The following is a 23,316-nucleotide window of genomic DNA, read 5'->3' as shown; positions in this document are numbered from 1 at the left end:
ATTCCTTGGATGTAGCGTTTATTCTTTTATAAATGTATACTTCCTCTGTAAATATATTTCTCATACATCTTCAGACAGAGAAGAAGCTTGTCGAAGAGAATAACATGCTGGATCTGCAAAAAAGGTCAAAATATTAAAATGAAAATGTATTTTTTTCTCAAGTGTCTAAGACTTCTATTAATTGAGTTACAATGATCCCTGTGATTCGGTTTTGAAAAAAAATATCAACCCAATAAGTAAATTAATATTATTGGTTTTTCTTTGTCAGCACATAGAAAGGAAATGCCGTGCTTTAAACTCAGAATAAATAGAAGAAAAAGAGTTTAGTTCATACTAAACATGTTTCTTTCAAGCCAAGCATATGTTTAAAACATGCTTATTGTGCTTTTTATCTTAACATTTTTATGTCAATTTTAATGATCAATTTAAAAAAAATATTGCATTGCAAATAAATACCTCTCTCTCTCTCTCTCTCTTCATATATATATATATATATATATATATATATATATATATATATATATATATATATATATATATATATATATATATATATATATATATATATATATATATATATATCCAAATCACAAAAGTATTTTCTCAGTGTCCGGTAAAAATATAATAAAAGAAAAAAAGCAACACTAACTGCAAAACATAAGCGCTTTCATTGTTAAAAATCTTCAGACGTTTTACAGTCGTTAAAACTATAGTTTTAACGACTGTAAAACTATAGTTTTAACGACTGTTAAAACTATAGTTTTAACGACTATAAAACGACTATAAACTATAAAAATATAAATATATATAGTTTTAACGACTGTAAAACTATAGTTTTAACGACTGTTAAAACTATAGTTTTAACGACTGTAAAACGTCTGAAGATTTTTAACAATGAAAGCGCTTATGTTTTGCAGTTAGTGTTGCTTTTTTTCTTTTATTATATATATATATATATATATATATATATATATATATATATATATATATATATATATATATATATATATATATATATATAATTCATTCATAATGCAAATTGTAGTCCAGAGACACTCTACATTCATAAATATATACATATAAATAAATTCTATATAGTAGCCCTTTCTAACATATACAATGTATTACCATATAACAAATATATATTCAAAACACGCAATTTTTCTCAATCATTCTTCAATAAGAGAACTACCAAAGTTTTAAAAAGCAAGGCAGAATATTTCTTTATTAGGTTAAGTATAAATGATATCTAAGGGTTATGTTTCTTCTGCTATTGGTAAATACATTAAGTGTATGACCTTAACATAGAGAGAGAAGTTTTCAGTAGACGATAACACAACTTATATATATATATATATATATATATATATATATATATATATATATATATATATATATATATATATATATATATATATATATATATATATATATATATATATATATCAGTACAAAGATATACATAGAATGCCAGGCCCAAGGTCCAGAAGAATTAACCGAGAGCTTTTGATCCCAGTCTCACTTTTTCACTATATATTTCTTTTTAAGAGTGAGACTAAGATCAAAAGTAAGCTCATCTAAGTTTAATGGCTCCTGGGCCAATTTGATTTACGTCAGTCTCCAAAAATAAAAAAATAATAAGATTGCCACTGCTTATAACAAGTCACACTAAACTAACAAATTGAAAAGGACCTAGACAAGATTTGAGCTCCAAATACTACATTTTGTTTCTCCATGTTTAATGTTTAAAATAGTGAGTATATGTATTATGTTAACATTTGCTTCGTCAATATTAATTAAGTCAAATATTAAGTTAAAAACAAGATACAGAGTTTGAAATTTTATTTTTTTATGGTTTACAAAGCTCGAGTTATTGATTTTGTTTACATGTGTGTTTTATTGAAATAATTGTCACTCAAATGTTGCTTTCTTCTGTTGATAAAATTATTAATGAACACATTGAATCAGTTTATCTTTTTAGCGAGTAATTTTGTCAAAAAAATGGTCATGCATTACTTTATATTATTTGTAAACAAAATAAGACTAGAGCTTTGTTTATATAACAATGATATCCTAAGTCTGTATCTCTCTGATCACTTGAAGTTTAGCAATCAAACCTTGGTCAGTCTTTTAAAATGCACATATAAACTATCTTATACATAAAAAATAAAATAGAATATTGATCTCGAATCTTGTCTAAGTCAATTTATAGCACTCATTTCGTATTTTTGACACGGATTTGTCGTAGAAGCAATGTAAAGCATGCGTGTTTTTCATACATGGTTAAGGAAGCAAATCAATACTGGTTTTCCTGTTAAAAGAGTCACGAGATTAAAGATTTAAAAACATAAGTCCTCCAATCTACCAAATCATGCACTATGTTTGAATTTGTCTGAAAAATGTCGGTTGTGGAAAAGATTTTTTTTTAATTTACAAAATGTACTTTCTATGAACAATATAGTCTGGTCCTTCCACTAGAATCCCGGGTCATTTAAACAATAGAGTGCTTTCTTCGGTGATTCATATTAGCTATATTAAGTCGTTAATTTGTAAAAAAAAAAAAAAAAAAAAAGGTGTCATATATTTTAGCTTTGATAGTAATTTTTAATATATTTTTATGCGGAACTCGTCTTGTTAAAAAAAAAAATTATTCTATAAATGGAAACAAACATCCAGCCCTCTTGTATCTTAAAAGTTTTCCCAAACACAATAGATATGGTATCAGAAATTTAAAAAAAAACAAATAATGACCCTATACAGATACTGCACAAAGTCATGTTTAACCTGGTAGTCTAACTCAAAAGCTAACAAACAGCAAGACACATGACGAAAAACGACCAAAAGGGTTAACAGGACATCCTTTAACTAAGGTCACCTTTATATATAAATAAGTATAGTTTAAAGAGTTACGTAGAAAGCCTTCACACACATGTTAGAGATGTTTTTGATATGAAAAAAAATTTAGTACTGAACAATGTAAATTTCTTTTTTCTTACCAATCGAAATAACAGCAAGACCTTTCATAATAAAGAAAAAATAAACAAGATAACAATGGATAATGGTCAAGAATGAATAATATTTTCACTATATACTTGACGGTTTTTATCATAAAGATTTAAAATGAAAAGAAAACCACAAAGTTATAGCCGATAATTCTTCTGTCAAAACTTAAAGACCCTATTTAAACTGGGAAGCTTTGGGTAGCTGTTGAATTTATTTTCAATGTAGCTCAACTGCATTTTTTCAACTATGTAGTGTGCACACGTTTAAAGCAGAATGTGTGTTGATACAGTCAAAAATTGTGCAGGGTCAAGTTGAAATTATAAAGATCCTCAAATATGAGATATAATTGATTTAACACTGTTGTAAAGAGAACTACATGTATCTCTACTTACATGTAATAGCAATTTTGCACTGAAAAGACTTGTCCGTAGGCTCACTCAGTATATTTGATTTACACATTTAAAACAACAGGTCCAGAGTTTATTCAGACTTGTATATCAAGATATCACATAAACTGAACCAAATTGATGCAAAAACGTGCATACTCCAGTACTTATTAAAGAGTTGATATTGCATTAACAGCTGTACATGTAACTATGTTCCATTATATATAAATCTAATTTAGTTGGTAGTAGATTTGTGCTTTGAAATATATAATTTTTTGAAATTGATTTGATATATGGGAATTAAATATGCTGGTGTATTTTTAAAGTAATTAATTTTGATAATGTTTTGTAAATTTTATTGTATCTTGGGTTGTTATTTCCTAATGATACTAGACCATACAAAACAGTGTTTAAAAAGAAATATAAATAATTAATCTCAATAATACGCAATCAGTTAAGAACGAATTTCATATTTTGGGATTAATTAATACTCTTTTTCAAGTTAAGTGTCTTGATAATAAAAAAATTAAATGTATTCTGATAACGTGCTTTAATATTTCTCCATTTGACCGCGTTTTTTTGGTTTTTTGGGGGTTTTTGGGGGGTTTTTTTTGGTGGTTTATAACTTTATAAAACAAACTTTAAAAAGCGTTTCCAAACATCTGGTTTTCTGTGTAGCCTTTAAAATTTATACTTATAAATAAAGGCATTTTGCAAATAAACTGCAAAATGCTTCCACCTGAGTACTTGCTTACACCTTTGGTATTTCAACATATGTGAGATGATGTCCGTAAGGTATTATTGTACTTTAAATGATAATTTATTATTGTGTAATTAATCAAAATCAAAATATTTTCATTTTCGATAAACAAGCCGGAAATAGCTAAAATGAGAGTAAGGTGATGGACACGCTTTGGTGATCCATGTTAGGGATAGTCTCGATCAAAATATGAACTTGCAATGAAATAATATTGCATGATTACATGTACGTATGAAGTGAATACATTTACTGAGAGCCTACTTTGAGAGTTAATAAAAGTACAGAATTGTCAAATATTGAATAAATATATTAAGTCGTCAATTCGTTTCTTTAGTTGACGATTTTAGCTTTGATACTTATTCGCTTGCGAAGCAAGACCTCTGGTGAGAGAATGGGATAGAACTTTCCAGAATGGGGTAACCAAGAACGCGGATTGATTAATTAACGAAAAGTGTAGCAGGAGCTCATCACGCATCAGGGGCAGATACCTTGGATTGGACTTCGGTTGGTACGAAAAGTTAACAAATATAATGGAACGATTTTAGTATTAATGGAAAAAACTTTCCAGAACGGGTTGCCTAGAAAAGGGTTGACTAACTCACATCATGGCAAAAAGTGTAGGGCGAGTTAACCATCCACTTGGACAAAGTACTTTGAATCTGACAACTTTGGATTAAACTATGCATCCAAATGGATAACAATGCATGACCTAGCGTGTTTTAATTTCATACATTTTCTTTTTACGACAGATTGGTTGTAAACCTTAAACATTAACAAAGAGATAATTGTATTCTACATCTATATACCGTCAATCGCAACTTCTCCAGATTGTTTTTCTTTTATCTTAGATTCTTATTTGTAGAAATTATATTGAAAATTGACCTAAAGAACATCTACACTGATACACTAAATACCTATTCACTGGTTTGAAATAAATACATATAGAAAAAAAAAATTCCTTTTTTCAATTCAGCTGCAACAAACCGGATTCAGGCCATGGACATATACGTGTAAATATAATTCATTTCAGTTTAGATTTTTCATCCCTACTCGCTACTCTAAATATCCTACAATGCAGGTTGTTTTTTATTTCAATTTGAAAGAATTAGGATAAGGAAAAAAAACAAAGCATATACAAAAATGAAAAAAAAATATGGTTCAACATGTTAACATATTAAGCAGTAAATTATATTAATGTGTAAAGTGTTAATTCCCGCGCTTGCGGGTTTTAAAGATTTTAAAAAACGAAATGGATACGAAATCTCATGTTTTTACATTACAATAAAAATCTTGTATTGTTTGTTGTTCATTTTTGGGAGTTGATTTTAATCAACTCTCCGATGCAGTTACTCTGGCAAACCGAAAGTGAAACAGTGTTTGGACCTAAGCACAAATCATCACCGCTGACAAGATTTAGTTCTTGAAAATAATCGATAAATTCGATGTAATGTACCTTGAAGCATTGGTTTTTAAGAAACTTATTAATGAATACCCTGAAAATAGTCAGATGTTAAATAGTACGAACAATTTAGATATTTTTTGCAGTCGTTTGTATTCATACGCCAGAGTTCAGTAAAGTCTCGTTCAACCATCGGCTGTCTCCGTAAATCTCCGACGAGCAGAGAGTCATTCTATATTTAGAGGTCGCGTCATCAAGCTATCGCATGACCTGGTGTACACATTCTCTTGTTTGTTTCAGATTAACGGAGACAGCCGAGCATTTGGTTGAACGAGACTAAAGTTCATTATTGCTTGGATCCATACAATTTTTTTAGTATTTCGATTACTTATACATATTTTGATGGAATCAATTCTATCTTTAATCATTACACAACACGATTCATACGGGGTTTTTCTCAAAACCAGTGTCCTAAAAGTGCGAGAATTCATATTATAAAAATGTGCGTAATTCAAAGACAGATTATAAACTACTTGCCAAACAAAGTAACATATCGTTGATTTTAAAATGAATAATAATCGATAAAATCAACTCCCGTCAGTACAGTACTTTGATTTTAATCGGTTCTGATCATGAGTGTCCAGATACACAGTATGATATGGTCATCATTATTATACATTTATCTTTAACTAGTATAGGATATATTAAAGCATTTGCACAGTAACTCAAACACCTAAGTCATTATGTGAAAGCGTATTTAGCAAATATGACAAACGGGCTTATATCACTAATTGCTTTTCATATTTTAAACAAAGAATTATCCGGATAGACCGATGCCTGATATTGTTCTAGTCTATCAATTGAGGCGGCGGCGAGTTCACAGTTAACCGGTCTACATTAAAGGGGCATGGCCATGATTTTGGTAAAAAAAAAATACCATGATTATACCCGCACTTTCTAAAGAAAGTTCGGGTATATTGTTGTAACCCTGTTCCGTCCGTCCGTCCGTCCGTATGTCCGCCCGTCCGTCTGTCCGTCCATTTGTCACGTTTTACTTTCTCAAACTGCTCGTACATCTTATAAGCCAGCAAACTGAACTCTTGGAGTTTGATTTGGGGTATCATATTGTTTTGTAAAAAGGTTTCAAAAATTCTCTGTTTGTCCTTGGGGTCAAATAATTGGTAAAAATGACTCCTACATTTTCAACAGTAGACAAATCATCTTTGAAATTGTTGTAGGGTATCCTGTAGATGCGCAATAAGGTTTCGAAATTTGCCAAGCAAAGTAACTGGGGGTCATTTAATGGCTGAAAAATGACGTTTTTTTACAAAAAAAAACTGGTTTCAAAAACGTCATTTTTTTTGGCAATGGCCAAATGATCTTCTAGAATATGATTGGGGGTGTTATATTGAGGTGTGATGAGGTTCCAAAATTTTTTCTATTAAGGGGATCAGTTGGCAATAATTTTTTGCAAAAAAGTATGGTTCCCTGAACTCCTTTTACAACTTTTGGAGTAGGTACGGCATCTCTTGGGATATAATTGGGGCTGTCCTATAGATGTGCAATAAGGTTTTGAAAATTTAAATTTCATCCAAGGAGTCAAATAGTAGCAGAAAATTGACGTTTATCACTAAAAAAAAAAAACCATAGATCCAAGAGCTCCTCTTATGATTTAATGGATAGACACATCATATCTTGGGATATGATAGGAACTGTTCCATAGATGTGCATTACGGTTTTGAAAAATTAAATTTAAACCTGAGGCCCATTACCTACATACCTTTTGGTGCCCTTTAAGGATTAAGAATATATATGGTTAAGCGGTGAGGATCTCAACCGTTTTCGAGATATTCGTGCACTTCCTGTTCGAGGGGGGTCATGACCACCCCTGGGGCCCATGACCTACATACCGTTTGATGCCCCTTGACACAAGGAACAAGAATATATATGGTTTAAGGGTGGGGATCTCAACTGTTTTGAAGATATTAAGGGACTTGCTGTTTGCGGGGGTCAGGACCACCCACAGGGCCCATGACCTACATAACATTTGATGCCCCTTGACATCAGAAACATGAATATATATGGTTTAGCGGTCATGATTATAACAGTTTCTGAGATATATGGTAATTTCAAATTCCTGGAGGGTGGGGATGACCCCAGGGGTCAGATTTAATAAACCCTATATATTGCCAGTAACAGTCAATATATGATTATGAAAACCCTATATTATTATCTTTGTCCGTTTTCAAGTTACCATTTACAATAGATTCTACGATTCTTCCTACAAGGTTCAATGTTAGACCCCACACCCTTTTGACACCCCCCCCCCCCTAAAAGTGGTTCTCTAATCCAAAATGAGAAAAATCAAACCACGGTGCACAACTAGATATGCAGGCATATCATATCCCAGAGTTTTGTACAATTCTGTTCAGCCATCTCTGAGAAACAAGTTCAGAGCGGGAAAGAAGAAAAAGAAGAAGACGAAGAATAATAATACATGTATTAAGAACCGTACAAAACAATAAGTCTCCAAATTTCATTCGGGAGACTTAATAATAAAGATTAAATAGAGATAGGATCATCAAACATCAATAATTTAAAGATAATTGACAATTTCTTATTCTAAGGGGGTCAGGATGACCCCTTAGGGTCATGACTTACATGCCATAATGATCTGATGCGCCACGACCTAAGGAGGAATAATATCTTTGGATTAAGGTGGGGATCTCAATGGTTTTTATGATATTTCATAATTTCAGGAAGAGCACTTGGGATCATGACCTACATACCATCTGAAATGCCTTGAACAAAGAAACAATAATATAATATGTACATGATATATGATTCAATTTAATAACCCAGATATAGATCAATCATCTATGTTTTGTAATAATTCCTATGTATATACACATGTAACAGTTTGTGTTCTGTTCTATACTATTCATGTTCATGACTGTAGTATGGCTTAGTCTTATTTTAAATTACATTAAAAAATTGTCAAATATATGACTTGGAACCCCCAACCCCAAACAAACTCAACTATAAACTGTACCCCCTCCCCCCCCCCTCCTTAATTGTCGAATGATCTATTAAAATTAAAATATAATTTAAGTGTCTATAAACTGTTATAAACTGGTAAAAAATGTTATTCTTAAAAAAAAATTACATTTATTTACACCTTACATTATTGACAAATGATCTATTGAGATATGATCAGAGGTCATATTTCTACCTTGGGATCAATAACTAGTAATCATTGACAAGTTAAAATTAAGAACAATAAATGATTCAAATTATAAATGTTTATACTCCACATTCACCCCCCCCCCCTCCAATCTAACCTGGTTCTAAAGATTCAGTCTTTTTAATACATTCTTACATGTGTGCAGTAGCAAATTTTAAATCATTTCTTGATTGCTTTTTCTCTCCTGATGCACATTAACATTGTGGAAATTGCCTAATTCAATTTTTAAGATTTATAAACAAAATGTTATATGCATGTGTATACGCCTATTTTGGGCAATTGTAAAGTCTCCTAAACAAAGCAGTGACATCATTAGGCTAGGAATTACCCACATGGATCAAACACTACTGTAACATATGAATAAGATAAAATACTTTATTATTTCTAGTTCTAGAATGTCAGGGTGTCTCCAGTGGGGCATACTCTATATACAATTTTATGCGCAATATGACACAAAGAGCAAGAATAAATTATATGGTTTAGGGATGAGGATCTCAGATCTCAGAAGTTAACAAAATATACAGTGTATCATCATTTCCTATTTCATAAAGGTGGGGGGGGGTGGTTTAAAGACAACACATGTGGGTCATTAATGTACTTTACACCATTTGATGCATCATAATGACATTAGAAGATATTTTGTATTTTCTTGATCGCTTCAGGACCAGAACAGTCCCATAAGGTCATGACCTACATTGTATTTGATGCATTATAATACATTAAGAAAGAAATACTCCTTCCTTCCTATTATAACTCATATAAAAATGATAAGTGTCTAGTACACTTACTTACATGTAATACACAAATTAATAAGAAATTGTTTATACAGGGTCAATATGGGGTCAACTCAATAGTGCAAGTCTGACAAATGAAAAAAATAACTTTTGCAATTAAAATGACAGAAACTTTACAAATGCGGTAGGATAGGTAACGATGATAAGCTTATTTAGATATTAAAAGATGATGATACAGTATGCTGTCAAAGGGAGATCATATTAAGAAAGTGAAAGTAGAACTGAATTATATGTATGCTGGCATCTCATTATATTGTGCTACTGCTACTACATGTATTATGCTTACATATATTGGTCAACATCATAATGATAATCCAATTATAACACAATAATGAATTCCTTAAGCTGAGCTTAACTCCTAATCCTTTTCTGCATATGGAAAACACATACATGTATGTATTATTGGATACACGTGAACCGGCCATCTAATCGAAGACCTGGGTAAAACTAGTACCCGCTAATGAGACCTGCAGACCTGTGTTGTGTACGTTACTTTAGACAAAGATCAGTTATTTGTAACATGTATGCATTTTTATGACTTATTCTTCAAATCCACTTGCACTATTTTATTAGGTAAATAACAGCTTAAAGGTGGTGCAGGACACCTGCATATTGTGATGTATACTTCCTATTGAGATAAACAATAAAGTATATTAAATATTAATAAAATATTTACCCCCTAAATAATGTTACCTAACATTGAAGCGCAATGGGTTAGAGCGTTTACATGTCTGTAAGAGCATTGGGGTCCAAGGTGTATTTTTGGAAATTTTACAATAGATATAAATGTATTTTCATGGGGGGGGGGGTGTCTGGACCCCTCACTCCCACCCCATCTCTAAATCTGTGCACACGATGATGTACATGTAGGCACACAGAAGCAAATCTAAAACCGGCAACCGCCACGGGGAGGGGGCATAATTTAATTTTTAATTTTGTTTGTAATAATTATATAGACCGTTATACTTTCTATGACATGAAATGTTAAGATTATTGAATAACTGAAAATTCACTGCAAACAGTTCAACCCCAAATTGCACATAAAGTGCTGCTCTTGTGTATTATCATATGGGAAGGGATTTCATCCTTCAGTTATGAAAATTATAATTTTTAAATATATTACCGGAGCTTGCATGTGGCCTTCATTTTTTATTAAACTGGTACAAAACAGTGTTATTGAGGGGCAAACACTTGGTGCGGGTATTGCTGTCTAATGACAGCATCTAGTTTATATTTATAATGCAAATAAGAGTATGCCCTTGAAATATTGAAATTTGTTTATGACCTCCATTCGGGAGAATTATCATCACATGTCACGTTACTATAAATTCAGGGGACCACAATAAGTTTCATGGAAAGTAGCATTTTGAAATATACTGTGTCATTTGATATCACATTTATATCATGATAAAATAGCTTTACATAAATATATTGTAATAAAAGATGCATCGTTTTATGAACGTTTAAATCCGCTTAAATTTTTATAATAAATTTTAACGGTCTGCGTAAAGCAATAAATCACACTTATCACATTCTATTATTATACCTGCACTTTCTAAAGAAAGTTGGGTATATTGTTGTTACCCTGTTCCGACCGCCCGTCCGTCCGTCCGTCCATCTGTCACGTTTTACTTTCTCAAACTGCTCTTACATCTTATAAACCAGCAAACTGAACTCTTGGAGTTTGATTTGGGGTATCATGTTGTTTTGTAAAAAGGTTTCAAAAATTCTCTGTTTAGTCCTGGGGGTCAAATAATTGGTAAAAAATGTCGTTTTTTTCCTCGAACTCCTCCTACATTTTCAACAGTAGACAAATCATCTTTTGGAATGTTTTAGGGTATCCTATAGATGCGCAATAAGGTTTGAGAATTTTGTCCTGGGGTCATTTAATGGCTGAAAAAGGACGTTTTTGTTGTTGTCATTTTAACAAAAAACTGGTTTCAAAAACGTCATTTCTTTTGGCAGTAGCCAAATGATCTTCTAGGATATGATTGGGGGTGTCATATTAAGGTGTGATCAGGTTCAAGAATTTTTTTTTAAGGGGATCAGTGGGCAACAAAAAATGACGTTTTTTGCAAAAAAAAGTATGGTGCCCTGAACTCCTCTTACAATTTTTGGAGCAGCTACATCATCTCTTGGGATATAATTGGGGCTGTCCTATAGAAGTGCAATAAGGTTTTAGAAATTTAAATTTTATCCAGGGAGTCAAATAGTAGCAGAAAATTGACGTTTATCACTAAAAAACATAGATCCAAGAACTCCTCTTATGATTTAATGGATAGACACATCATATCTTGGGATATGATAGGGACTGTTCTATAGATGTGCAGTAAGGTTTTAAAAATTTAAATTTCATCCAAGGAGTCCAAAAATAGCAGAAAATTGACGTTTATCACTTCAAAAAAACATAGATCCAAGAACTCCTCTTATGATTTAATGGATAGACACATCATATCTTGGGATATGATAGGAACTGTTCCATAGATGTGCATTACGGTTTTGAAAAATTAAATTTAACCCTGATGCCCATTACCTACATACCTTTTGATGCCCTTTAAGGATCAAGAATACATATGGTTAAGTGGTGGGGATCTCAACCGTTTTCGAGGTATTCGTGCACATCCTGTTCGAAGGGGGGTCATGACCACCCCTGGGGCCCATGACTTACATGTACTTACTGTTTGATGCCCCTTAACACAAGGAACAAGAATATATATGGTTTAAGGGTGAGGATCTCAACTGTTTTGAAGATATTAAGGGACTTGCTGTTTGAGGGGGTAAGGACCACCCACAGGGCCCATGACCTACATAACATTTGATGCCCCTTGATATCAGAAACATGAATATATATGGTTTGGGGGTCATGATTATAACAGTTTCTGAGATATATGGTAATTTCAAATTCCTGGAGGGTGGGGATGACCCCAGGGGTCAGATCTAATAAACCCTATATATTGCCAGTAACAGTCAATATATAATTATGAAAACACTCTATTATTATCTTTGTCCGTTTTCAAGTTACCATTTACAATAGATTCTACGATTCTCCCTACAAGGTTCAATGTTATACCCAAAACCCTTTTGACACCCCCCCCCCCCTAAAAGTGGTTCTCTAACCCAAAATGAGAAAAATCAAACCAGGGTGCACAACTAGATATGCAGGCATATCATATCCTAGAGTTTTGTACAATTCTGTTCAGCCATCTCTGAGAAACAAGTTCAGAGCGGGAAAGAAGAAAAAGAAGAAGACGAAGAATAATAATACATGTATTAAGAACCGTACTAAACAATAAGTCTCCAAATTTCATTCGGGAGACTTAATAATAAAGATTAAATAGAGATAGGATCATCAAACATCAATAATTTAAAGATAATTGACAATTTCTTATTCTAAGGGGGTCAGGATGACCCCTTAGAGTCATGACTTACATGCCATAATGATCTGATGCGCCATGATCTAAGGAGGAATAATATCTTTGGATTAAGGTGGGGATCTCAATGGTTTTTATAATATTTGATAATTTCAGGAAGAGCACTTGGGATCATGACCTACATACCATCTGAAATGCCTTGAACAAAGAAACAATAATATAATATGTACATGATATATGATTCAATTTAATAACCCAGATATAGATCAATCATCTATGTTTTGTAATACTTCCTATGTATATATACATGTAATAGTTTGTGTTCTGTTCTATACTATTCATGTTCATGACTGTAGTATGGCTTAGTCTTATTTTAAATTACATTACAAAATTGTCAAATATATGACTTGAAACCCCCAACCCCAAACAAACTCAACTATAAACTGCCCCCCCCCCCTCCTTAATTGTCGAATGATCTATTAAAATCAAAATATAATTTAAGTGTCTATAAACTGTTATAAACTGGTAAAAAATGTTATTCATAAAAGAAAATTACATTTATTTACACCTTACATTATTGACAAATGATCTATTGAGATATGATCAGAGGTCATATTTCTACCTTGGGATCAATAACTAGTAATCATTGACAAGTTAAAATTAAGAACAATAAATGATTCAAATTATAAATGTTTATACTCCACATTCACCCCCCCCCCTCCAATCTAACCTGGTTCTAAAGATTCAGTCTTTTTAATACATTCTTACATGTGTGCAGTAGCAAATTTTAAATCATTTCTTGATTGCTTTTTCTCTCCTGATGCACATTAACATTGTGGAAATTGCCTTATTCAATTTTTAAGATTTATAAACAAAATGTTATATGCATGTGTATACGCCTATTTTGGGCAATTGTAAAGTCTCCTAAACAAAGCAGTGACATCATTAGGCTAGGAATTACCCACATGGATCAAACACTACTGTAACATATGAATAAGATAAAATACTTTATTATTTCTAGTTCTAGAATGTCAGGGTGTCTCCAGTGGGGCATACTCTATATACAATTTTATGCGCAATATGACACAAAGAGCAAGAATAAATTATATGGTTTAGGGATGAGGATCTCAGATCTCAGAAGTTAACAAAATATACAGTGTATCATCATTTCCTATTTCATAAAGGTGGGGGGGGGGGGGGTTAAGGACAACACATGTGGGTCATTAATGTACTTTACACCATTTGATGCATCATAATGACATTAGAAGATATTTTGTATTTTCTTGATCGCTTCAGGACCAGAACAGTCCCATAAGGTCATGACCTACATTGTATTTGATGCATTATAATACATTAAGAAAGAAATACTCCTTCCTTCCTATTATAACTCATATAAAAATGATAAGTGTCTAGTACACTTACTTACATGTAATACACAAATTAATAAGAAATTGTTTATACAGGGTCAATATGGGGTCAACTCAATAGTGCAAGTCTGACAAATGAAAAAAATAACTTTTGCAATTAAAATGACAGAAACTTTACAAATGCGGTAGGATAGGTAACGATGATAAGCTTATTTAGATATTAAAAGATGATGATACAGTATGCTGTCAAAGGGAGATCATATTAAGAAAGTGAAAGTAGAACTGAATTATATGTATGCTGGCATCTCATTATATTGTGCTACTGCTACTACATGTATTATGCTTACATATATTGGTCAACATCATAATGATAATCCAATTATAACACAATAATGAATTCCTTAAGCTGAGCTTAACTCCTAATCCTTTTCTGCATATGGAAAACACATACATGTATGTATTATTGGATACACGTGAACCGGCCATCTAATCGAAGACCTGGGTAAAACTAGTACCCGCTAATGAGACCTGCAGACCTGTGTTGTGTACGTTACTTTAGACAAAGATCAGTTATTTGTAACATGTATGCATTTTTATGACTTATTCTTCAAATCCACTTGCACTATTTTATTAGGTAAATAACAGCTTAAAGGTGGTGCAGGACACCTGCATATTGTGATGTATACTTCCTATTGAGATAAACAATAAAGTATATTAAATATTAATAAAATATTTACCCCCTAAATAATGTTACCTAACATTGAAGCGCAATGGGTTAGAGCGTTTACATGTCTGTAAGAGCATTGGGGTCCAAGGTGTATTTTTGGAAATTTTACAATAGATATAAATGTATTTTCATGGGGGGGGGTGTCTGGACCCCTCACTCCCACCCCATCTCTAAATCTGTGCACACGATGATGTACATGTAGGCACACAGAAGCAAATCTAAAACCGGCAACCGCCACGGGGAGGGGGCATAATTTAATTTTTAATTTTGTTTGTAATAATTATATAGACCGTTATACTTTCTATGACATGAAATGTTAAGATTATTGAATAACTGAAAATTCACTGCAAACAGTTCAACCCCAAATTGCACATAAAGTGCTGCTCTTGTGTATTATCATATGGGAAGGGATTTCATCCTTCAGTTATGAAAATTATAATTTTTAAATATATTACCGGAGCTTGCATGTGGCCTTCATTTTTTATTAAACTGGTACAAAACAGTGTTATTGAGGGGCAAACACTTGGTGCGGGTATTGCTGTCTAATGACAGCATCTAGTTTATATTTATAATGCAAATAAGAGTATGCCCTTGAAATATTGAAATTTGTTTATGACCTCCATTCGGGAGAATTATCATCACATGTCACGTTACTATAAATTCAGGGGACCACAATAAGTTTCATGGAAAGTAGCATTTTGAAATATACTGTGTCATTTGATATCACATTTATATCATGATAAAATAGCTTTACATAAATATATTGTAATAAAAGATGCATCGTTTTATGAACGTTTAAATCCGCTTAAATTTTTATAATAAATTTTAACGGTCTGCGTAAAGCAATAAATCACACTTATCACATTCTATTATTATACCTGCACTTTCTAAAGAAAGTTGGGTATATTGTTGTTACCCTGTTCCGACCGCCCGTCCGTCCGTCCGTCCATCTGTCACGTTTTACTTTCTCAAACTGCTCTTACATCTTATAAACCAGCAAACTGAACTCTTGGAGTTTGATTTGGGGTATCATGTTGTTTTGTAAAAAGGTTTCAAAAATTCTCTGTTTAGTCCTGGGGGTCAAATAATTGGTAAAAAATGTCGTTTTTTTCCTCGAACTCCTCCTACATTTTCAACAGTAGACAAATCATCTTTTGGAATGTTTTAGGGTATCCTATAGATGCGCAATAAGGTTTGAGAATTTTGTCCTGGGGTCATTTAATGGCTGAAAAAGGACGTTTTTGTTGTTGTCATTTTAACAAAAAACTGGTTTCAAAAACGTCATTTCTTTTGGCAGTAGCCAAATGATCTTCTAGGATATGATTGGGGGTGTCATATTAAGGTGTGATCAGGTTCAAGAATTTTTTTTTAAGGGGATCAGTGGGCAACAAAAAATGACGTTTTTTGCAAAAAAAAGTATGGTGCCCTGAACTCCTCTTACAATTTTTGGAGCAGCTACATCATCTCTTGGGATATAATTGGGGCTGTCCTATAGAAGTGCAATAAGGTTTTAGAAATTTAAATTTTATCCAGGGAGTCAAATAGTAGCAGAAAATTGACGTTTATCACTAAAAAACATAGATCCAAGAACTCCTCTTATGATTTAATGGATAGACACATCATATCTTGGGATATGATAGGGACTGTTCTATAGATGTGCAGTAAGGTTTTAAAAATTTAAATTTCATCCAAGGAGTCCAAAAATAGCAGAAAATTGACGTTTATCACTTCAAAAAAACATAGATCCAAGAACTCCTCTTATGATTTAATGGATAGACACATCATATCTTGGGATATGATAGGAACTGTTCCATAGATGTGCATTACGGTTTTGAAAAATTAAATTTAACCCTGAGGCCCATTACCTACATACCTTTTGATGCCCTTTAAGGATCAAGAATACATATGGTTAAGTGGTGGGGATCTCAACCGTTTTCGAGGTATTCGTGCACATCCTGTTCGAAGGGGGGTCATGACCACCCCTGGGGCCCATGACTTACATGTACATACTGTTTGATGCCCCTTAACACAAGGAACAAGAATATATATGGTTTAAGGGTGAGGATCTCAACTGTTTTGAAGATATTAAGGGACTTGCTGTTTGAGGGGGTAAGGACCACCCACAGGGCCCATGACCTACATAACATTTGATGCCCCTTGATATCAGAAACATGAATATATATGGTTTGGGGGTCATGATTATAACAGTTTCTGAGATATATGGTAATTTCAAATTCCTGGAGGGTGGGGATGACCCCAGGGGTCAGATCTAATAAACCCTATATATTGCCAGTAACAGTCAATATATAATTATGAAAACACTCTATTATTATCTTTGTCCGTTTTCAAGTTACCATTTACAATAGATTCTACGATTCTCCCTACAAGGTTCAATGTTATACCCAAAACCCTTTTGACACCCCCCCCCCCTAAAAGTGGTTCTCTAACCCAAAATGAGAAAAATCAAACCAGGGTGCACAACTAGATATGCAGGCATATCATATCCTAGAGTTTTGTACAATTCTGTTCAGCCATCTCTGAGAAACAAGTTCAGAGCGGGAGAGAAGAAAAAGAAGAAGACGAAGAATAATAATACATGTATTAAGAACCGTACTAAACAATAAGTCTCCAAATTTCATTCGGGAGACTTAATAATAAAGATTAAATAGAGATAGGATCATCAAACATCAATAATTTAAAGATAATTGACAATTTCTTATTCTAAGGGGGTCAGGATGACCCCTTAGGGTCATGACTTACATGCCATAATGATCTGATGCGCCATGATCTAAGGAGGAATAATATCTTTGGATTAAGGTGGGGATCTCAATGGTTTTTATAATATTTGATAATTTCAGGAAGAGCACTTGGGATCATGACCTACATACCATCTGAAATGCCTTGAACAAAGAAACAATAATATAATATGTACATGATATATGATTCAATTTAATAACCCAGATATAGATCAATCATCTATGTTTTGTAATACTTCCTATGTATATATACATGTAATAGTTTGTGTTCTGTTCTATACTATTCATGTTCATGACTGTAGTATGGCTTAGTCTTATTTTAAATTACATTACAAAATTGTCAAATATATGACTTGAAACCCCCAACCCCAAACAAACTCAACTATAAACTGCCCCCCCCCCCTCCTTAATTGTCGAATGATCTATTAAAATCAAAATATAATTTAAGTGTCTATAAACTGTTATAAACTGGTAAAAAATGTTATTCATAAAAGAAAATTACATTTATTTACACCTTACATTATTGACAAATGATCTATTGAGATATGATCAGAGGTCATATTTCTACCTTGGGATCAATAACTAGTAATCATTGACAAGTTAAAATTAAGAACAATAAATGATTCAAATTATAAATGTTTATACTCCACATTCACCCCCCCCCCCCTCCAATCTAACCTGGTTCTAAAGATTCAGTCTTTTTAATACATTCTTACATGTGTGCAGTAGCAAATTTTAAATCATTTCTTGATTGCTTTTTCTCTCCTGATGCACATTAACATTGTGGAAATTGCCTAATTCAATTTTTAAGATTTATAAACAAAATGTTATATGCATGTGTATACGCCTATTTTGGGCAATTGTAAAGTCTCCTAAACAAAGCAGTGACATCATTAGGCTAGGAATTACCCACATGGATCAAACACTACTGTAACATATGAATAAGATAAAATACTTTATTATTTCTAGTTCTAGAATGTCAGGGTGTCTCCAGTGGGGCATACTCTATATACAATTTTATGCGCAATATGACACAAAGAGCAAGAATAAATTATATGGTTTAGGGATGAGGATCTCAGATCTCAGAAGTTAACAAAATATACAGTGTATCATCATTTCCTATTTCATAAAGGTGGGGGGGGGGGTTAAGGACAACACATGTGGGTCATTAATGTACTTTATACCATTTGATGCATCATAATGACATTAGAAGATATTTTGTATTTTCTTGATCGCTTCAGGACCAGAACAGTCCCATAAGGTCATGACCTACATTGTATTTGATGCATTATAATACATTAAGAAAGAAATACTCCTTCCTTCCTATTATAACTCATATAAAAATGATAAGTGTCTAGTACACTTACTTACATGTAATACACAAATTAATAAGAAATTGTTTATACAGGGTCAATATGGGGTCAACTCAATAGTGCAAGTCTGACAAATGAAAAAAATAACTTTTGCAATTAAAATGACAGAAACTTTACAAATGCGGTAGGATAGGTAACGATGATAAGCTTATTTAGATATTAAAAGATGATGATACAGTATGCTGTCAAAGGGAGATCATATTAAGAAAGTGAAAGTAGAACTGAATTATATGTATGCTGGCATCTCATTATATTGTGCTACTGCTACTACATGTATTATGCTTACATATATTGGTCAACATCATAATGATAATCCAATTATAACACAATAATGAATTCCTTAAGCTGAGCTTAACTCCTAATCCTTTTCTGCATATGGAAAACACATACATGTATGTATTATTGGATACACGTGAACCGGCCATCTAATCGAAGACCTGGGTAAAACTAGTACCCGCTAATGAGACCTGCAGACCTGTGTTGTGTACGTTACTTTAGACAAAGATCAGTTATTTGTAACATGTATGCATTTTTATGACTTATTCTTCAAATCCACTTGCACTATTTTATTAGGTAAATAACAGCTTAAAGGTGGTGCAGGACACCTGCATATTGTGATGTATACTTCCTATTGAGATAAACAATAAAGTATATTAAATATTAATAAAATATTTACCCCCTAAATAATGTTACCTAACATTGAAGCGCAATGGGTTAGAGCGTTTACATGTCTGTAAGAGCATTGGGGTCCAAGGTGTATTTTTGGAAATTTTACAATAGATATAAATGTATTTTCATGGGGGGGGGGTGTCTGGACCCCTCACTCCCACCCCATCTCTAAATCTGTGCACACGATGATGTACATGTAGGCACACAGAAGCAAATCTAAAACCGGCAACCGCCACGGGGAGGGGGCATAATTTAATTTTTAATTTTGTTTGTAATAATTATATAGACCGTTATACTTTCTATGACATGAAATGTTAAGATTATTGAATAACTGAAAATTCACTGCAAACAGTTCAACCCCAAATTGCACATAAAGTGCTGCTCTTGTGTATTATCATATGGGAAGGGATTTCATCCTTCAGTTATGAAAATTATAATTTTTAAATATATTACCGGAGCTTGCATGTGGCCTTCATTTTTTATTAAACTGGTACAAAACAGTGTTATTGAGGGGCAAACACTTGGTGCGGGTATTGCTGTCTAATGACAGCATCTAGTTTATATTTATAATGCAAATAAGAGTATGCCCTTGAAATATTGAAATTTGTTTATGACCTCCATTCGGGAGAATTATCATCACATGTCACGTTACTATAAATTCAGGGGACCACAATAAGTTTCATGGAAAGTAGCATTTTGAAATATACTGTGTCATTTGATATCACATTTATATCATGATAAAATAGCTTTACATAAATATATTGTAATAAAAGATGCATCGTTTTATGAACGTTTAAATCCGCTTAAATTTTTATAATAAATTTTAACGGTCTGCGTAAAGCAATAAATCACACTTATCACATTCTATTATTATACCTGCACTTTCTAAAGAAAGTTGGGTATATTGTTGTTACCCTGTTCCGACCGCCCGTCCGTCCGTCCGTCCATCTGTCACGTTTTACTTTCTCAAACTGCTCTTACATCTTATAAACCAGCAAACTGAACTCTTGGAGTTTGATTTGGGGTATCATGTTGTTTTGTAAAAAGGTTTCAAAAATTCTCTGTTTAGTCCTGGGGGTCAAATAATTGGTAAAAAATGTCGTTTTTTTCCTCGAACTCCTCCTACATTTTCAACAGTAGACAAATCATCTTTTGGAATGTTTTAGGGTATCCTATAGATGCGCAATAAGGTTTGAGAATTTTGTCCTGGGGTCATTTAATGGCTGAAAAAGGACGTTTTTGTTGTTGTCATTTTAACAAAAAACTGGTTTCAAAAACGTCATTTCTTTTGGCAGTAGCCAAATGATCTTCTAGGATATGATTGGGGGTGTCATATTAAGGTGTGATCAGGTTGAAGAATTTTTTTTTAAGGGGATCAGTGGGCAACAAAAAATGACGTTTTTTGCAAAAAAAAGTATGGTGCCCTGAACTCCTCTTACAATTTTTGGAGCAGCTACATCATCTCTTGGGATATAATTGGGGCTGTCCTATAGAAGTGCAATAAGGTTTTAGAAATTTAAATTTTATCCAGGGAGTCAAATAGTAGCAGAAAATTGACGTTTATCACTAAAAAACATAGATCCAAGAACTCCTCTTATGATTTAATGGATAGACACATCATATCTTGGGATATGATAGGGACTGTTCTATAGATGTGCAGTAAGGTTTTAAAAATTTAAATTTCATCCAAGGAGTCCAAAAATAGCAGAAAATTGACGTTTATCACTTCAAAAAAACATAGATCCAAGAACTCCTCTTATGATTTAATGGATAGACACATCATATCTTGGGATATGATAGGAACTGTTCCATAGATGTGCATTACGGTTTTGAAAAATTAAATTTAACCCTGATGCCCATTACCTACATACCTTTTGATGCCCTTTAAGGATCAAGAATACATATGGTTAAGTGGTGGGGATCTCAACCGTTTTCGAGGTATTCGTGCACATCCTGTTCGAAGGGGGGTCATGACCACCCCTGGGGCCCATGACTTACATGTACTTACTGTTTGATGCCCCTTAACACAAGGAACAAGAATATATATGGTTTAAGGGTGAGGATCTCAACTGTTTTGAAGATATTAAGGGACTTGCTGTTTGAGGGGGTAAGGACCACCCACAGGGCCCATGACCTACATAACATTTGATGCCCCTTGATATCAGAAACATGAATATATATGGTTTGGGGGTCATGATTATAACAGTTTCTGAGATATATGGTAATTTCAAATTCCTGGAGGGTGGGGATGACCCCAGGGGTCAGATCTAATAAACCCTATATATTGCCAGTAACAGTCAATATATAATTATGAAAACACTCTATTATTATCTTTGTCCGTTTTCAAGTTACCATTTACAATAGATTCTACGATTCTCCCTACAAGGTTCAATGTTATACCCAAAACCCTTTTGACACCCCCCCCCCCCTAAAAGTGGTTCTCTAACCCAAAATGAGAAAAATCAAACCAGGGTGCACAACTAGATATGCAGGCATATCATATCCTAGAGTTTTGTACAATTCTGTTCAGCCATCTCTGAGAAACAAGTTCAGAGCGGGAAAGAAGAAAAAGAAGAAGACGAAGAATAATAATACATGTATTAAGAACCGTACTAAACAATAAGTCTCCAAATTTCATTCGGGAGACTTAATAATAAAGATTAAATAGAGATAGGATCATCAAACATCAATAATTTAAAGATAATTGACAATTTCTTATTCTAAGGGGGTCAGGATGACCCCTTAGAGTCATGACTTACATGCCATAATGATCTGATGCGCCATGATCTAAGGAGGAATAATATCTTTGGATTAAGGTGGGGATCTCAATGGTTTTTATAATATTTGATAATTTCAGGAAGAGCACTTGGGATCATGACCTACATACCATCTGAAATGCCTTGAACAAAGAAACAATAATATAATATGTACATGATATATGATTCAATTTAATAACCCAGATATAGATCAATCATCTATGTTTTGTAATACTTCCTATGTATATATACATGTAATAGTTTGTGTTCTGTTCTATACTATTCATGTTCATGACTGTAGTATGGCTTAGTCTTATTTTAAATTACATTACAAAATTGTCAAATATATGACTTGAAACCCCCAACCCCAAACAAACTCAACTATAAACTGCCCCCCCCCCCCCCCCTCCTTAATTGTCGAATGATCTATTAAAATCAAAATATAATTTAAGTGTCTATAAACTGTTATAAACTGGTAAAAAATGTTATTCATAAAAGAAAATTACATTTATTTACACCTTACATTATTGACAAATGATCTATTGAGATATGATCAGAGGTCATATTTCTACCTTGGGATCAATAACTAGTAATCATTGACAAGTTAAAATTAAGAACAATAAATGGTTCAAATTATAAATGTTTATACTCCACATTCACCCCCCCCCCCTCCAATCTAACCTGGTTCTAAAGATTCAGTCTTTTTAATAC

At 32.9% G+C, this 23,316-nt stretch overlaps 1 long non-coding RNA gene across 2 annotated transcripts in view; it reads right to left on the bottom strand.

The window, feature by feature from the left end:
• The window catches only part of LOC105342409 (uncharacterized), a 53,136-nt gene that overhangs the window by 6,000 nt on the left and 23,820 nt on the right, over window positions 1-23,316 (bottom strand). For both annotated transcript variants that reach the window (XR_004597962.2, XR_004597963.2), the window contains exon 2: window positions 2,997-3,017. This is a non-coding gene — a long non-coding RNA (uncharacterized lncRNA). The remainder of the gene's footprint in view (window positions 1-2,996; window positions 3,018-23,316) is intronic.

Source organism: Magallana gigas, chromosome 10 (assembly GCF_963853765.1).
Source record: "Magallana gigas chromosome 10, xbMagGiga1.1, whole genome shotgun sequence".
In the NCBI taxonomy this organism is placed as follows: Eukaryota; Metazoa; Mollusca; class Bivalvia; order Ostreida; family Ostreidae; genus Magallana; species Magallana gigas.
Note: the sequence above shows the minus strand (reverse complement) of the source record. Positions and strands in the feature narration are given on the sequence as shown.